Raw genomic sequence first — 3,855 nt, forward strand, 5'->3', positions numbered from 1 at the left:
TGGGCCATCTTGCCCGAATCCGCTTCAGGTCTTCCGTGGCCTGGATAACCAGGGCCTTGCCCTTCATCAAGCCGAGGTCATTGCCCCCAAGGTGCACCAATAAAACATCAGGCGGTGGCCCATGCCGCTCCTCGAACAACAGGGGAAGTAACCTGGGCCAGTGCATGCCCCTCCTTCCCCACCATTCAATCACCGCCAACTCACTCAGCCCCAACTGAGAACCAAACACTGTCCTCTTTGCCTGGTGAGCGGCCCAAAAAATCATACTGTGGCCGCAGATAACGACTCTCCTCCGCTCCTGCCAGCCCACAGCACCTGCACAACAAACTGTTTTAGAACGTGCCAAACTCAAAACTTGTTTTGACGCACATACCCCTTAAAACTGCGAGATCTCCATCGACCAATGCCCTGTATCTCTCCCCCCGAGTACCCCATGGCGGCCGCCGTGGAAGCAGCTCCAATCCTAAAGGTCCCGAAGCGAAACCCGCCCAGCCCCAATTGGCTAAGCACCCTTCGCGTCAGTGACCAAAATTGAAATTTTGTGAGGGGGCCCCCATTCCTGTGCCGAAATAATGCGCCAGCCCCTTCCCCTCTGAGGCTCAGGTAATGGCGTAAAGCCCTAACTGGGCATAGCTCCTCTTCGGAGCACCGGCCCAACTTCACCGCCAAGCCTTTCCCCCTTTGATCAGTCTTTGACCTACGGATATTAAGGACCAAACTATTTTCCATTACCCTAACATCCCCAAACCTTAGCGCCCTGTCAGATGTGTCGTTCCGTGAAGCAGGTACGAGTTCACTAATACGCAGTGCTCCAAAAAAGGCTGTTAATGAGGCCGCATGAAATAAGGCAACTTCGTATGCTTCCGAATAAATACCGGGCCACAACGCCCGCAGACCCTTCATGACCCCTGGTGTCAGCGGCTCTCTGTTGTCCCGTGCTTGACCTGCATCGTGGGACCACCCGTCCAACATCTTCCTAACGCGGAAATCTGTCGTCCTGTCCTCCTGCCCAGCCGCTTTAGCTGCGAAGGCAAGGGCAGCCAGCTTACCCCTTATAGATCGGACCGACAGGCCCCTCCGCCTCAAATAGACGCAATACTGCATGACCTGGTAAACTGGAATGGGCCACGCCTGTTGCAGCCCCGCGCTTTGCCTAAAGGTGACAAATTGCTGACCCGCCATCAAGTATGTTTTTCGCGTCGAAGGGGCGAGGGCCATGCCTATTGCCCTTTCGGCTTCAAGCCTCCAATCCGCCAAAAACTGGGAGGCATCCGTACCAGGCGCTCGTCTGCTTCCGGGGCCAGCTGACGGAATCTCTCCATCTGTTTTCGAGAGAGAGCGTCCGTGACCCCGTTACTTACACCCGGAACATGCCTGGCACGAAACAATATGTTATTCCTCAGACATAAAAGTGTAAACGCCCTGACCAGTGCCATGACCCGTGCCAATCTGGATGATAACGAATTTATGACGTGTACCATGGCTTGATTATCACACCAGAAGTGGACCGTATGGCCAGCAAATTCCGCTGTCCAAATCCCCACTGCTGCAACAATCGGGAAGAACTCCAAGAAGGTTAGGTCCTTGACCCAGCCCTCTCGGAACCACTCAGCCAGCCAGTCCTCTGCACACCAGTGTCTCCTGAAGTACACCCCAAAACCTGATGAGCCTGCTGCGTCTGATGCGACCTGCATCTCGGCCTCTAACTGTAAATCCTCTCTCCAGAACGAGACCCTGTTAAATGAGTGCAAAAATTCCCTCCATAGCAATACATCCTGCTGCATTCCATCAGTCACCCAGGTCCTGTGATGCAGGAGGCGCAAACCCCGCATCGCCTCGCATAGTCGCCTCACAAACGCACGACCCGGGGCTACCACTTTGCATGCAAAGTTGAGATGGCCCACCAAATGCTGCAGCTCATAGAGGGTTACTTTTTTGAGGCCTATAAAGCTCTCGACCCTGCCCTGAAGGCTTTTCAGCTTGTCCAATGGGAGCCTGCAGCATTGTTGCACTGTGTCTATCTCGATACCTAAGAACGTCAAAATGGTTGTCGGGCCTTTGGTCTTTTCCTCCGCGAGTGGGACTCTCAGCTCGGCCGCTAACACGATGAAACTGGAGAGGAGGAATCTGCACTGCGTGGTACCCTTGCATCCCACTAGCAAAAAATCATCCAAATAGTGAGCCGTGGAGCCCAAACCAGTGCGGGAATGCAAAGCCCACTCCAAGAAGGTACTAAACTTCTCAAAAGCTGCGCAGGACACCGAGAAGCCCATAGGAAGTGCCCTATCCATGTAATACTGCCCTTCAAATGCAAAACCCAGGAGTTCAAAATCCTCCGGGAGAACCGGTAATAACCTGAACGCCGACTTAATGTCGCACTTCGCTAACATTGCTCCCCGGCCACTCGCTCTCACAACCTTCATGGCCTGGTCAAAAGACGTATATTTTACCGAGCAGAGTTCCTCTGGTATCGCGTTATTCACCGAACCGCCCCGAGGGTACGATAAGTGATGAATGAGGTGATACTCCCCAGCGGCCTTCTTTGGTACCACGCCCAAAGGAGACACACGCAAAGTAGGCACTGGAGGGGACGGGAAAGGCCCGAGCACTCTCCCCGCCTTACATTCCTTCCTGATTTTTTCCTGAACTATATTCTCCAACCCTTGCACCGACTTTAAATTAGCCGCCCAAAAGGGGGTCCTTTGGCCTTGGAAGGGGATCCTAAACCCGCATGAGAATCCTTCCAATAAATACCTACTCTCCTGCTCTTTCGGGTACCCCTCAACAAGGCCTCCAACACCCTCAGCTTAATTGGGCTGGGCCCCCTTGTCATTCGTGGCCCCGTAGCCCCCAGTTCCGCCTGGGCGCTTCCCTCCCTTAGTGCCACTGCGCCCTGTTGCTCTGGGGCATCCCGAAATCGAGTGGGGCCCTGAACACAGGGGGCACTCATGCCGAAAGGAACAAGGCTTCCGGCTGCACGTGCCATGTGAAGTGAATTCCCAGCACAGCTGGCGCTTCGAAGCTGCGGACCCGCCCTGCGTCCTGGCGGGGTACTGGCCCGGCAATCGTTATAGTACATGACCGCTGTCCGAGTTTTCGGCCGCACCTGATTTAGGTGTAGACACAACCTGCAGCCACAGGTGGGAGTGAATCATGTCCCAGTGCAGACAGGCTTGGACACCGCGCTAGCGCGGAAACCCTCATCATACTCCAACTATGCCAGCCCCGTGTAACCCGTAAATGCTTTATAAATGATATCCAAATATTGCAGGAGTGCTGATGCCCTCCACGGCTGGTGACGTATAATCACCCCTGTATATATGAGGTAACCTAGCCGCCAATTGACCCATGCCCTATCCACCCTCTGCCTCTTAATACGTTCCTTCTCCCTGTCGTCCATGTCCTCCCTCTTCTTCCTATCCACCTCCTGGAATAGCAGCGAGAACACGTCGACATAGCCACCTTTGAGGATCCTCTCCCTAGTGGCCACCGAGAGATGGTCCCCCAGAGGCATACCTATATCCCCCGCGGGTGCCGCCCCGGCGGGCACTTGCTCACCTGGTTGGCCCCCCGCAGTGGGAGGGTACCACCCCCCTTGGCCTGCCCCTTGAGAGGGAACGCTGGCCGCAACAGGTGGCACGAAGTACCACGCGCTGAGAGATGGTGTCGCCCCCACTTCTGCTGCAGCCCCAGAGCCCGTGACCGGCGTTTCCCCTTTGCCCTGCTCACACAGCCCCCAAGGCCATGATGCATCTCCCTGTGTACCCCCTTTAACCTTACCCTCTTGCTCTGCTGGTCGCTTGGGACCCTTATAGACCTCCACTTGCAGACCTTCTTCGCCGTCCGACGCCTCTC

Source organism: Gekko japonicus, unplaced genomic scaffold (genome assembly GCF_001447785.1).
Source record: "Gekko japonicus isolate JY-2015 unplaced genomic scaffold, Gekko_japonicus_V1.1 scaffold1566, whole genome shotgun sequence".
NCBI classification, from domain to species: Eukaryota; Metazoa; Chordata; class Lepidosauria; order Squamata; family Gekkonidae; genus Gekko; species Gekko japonicus.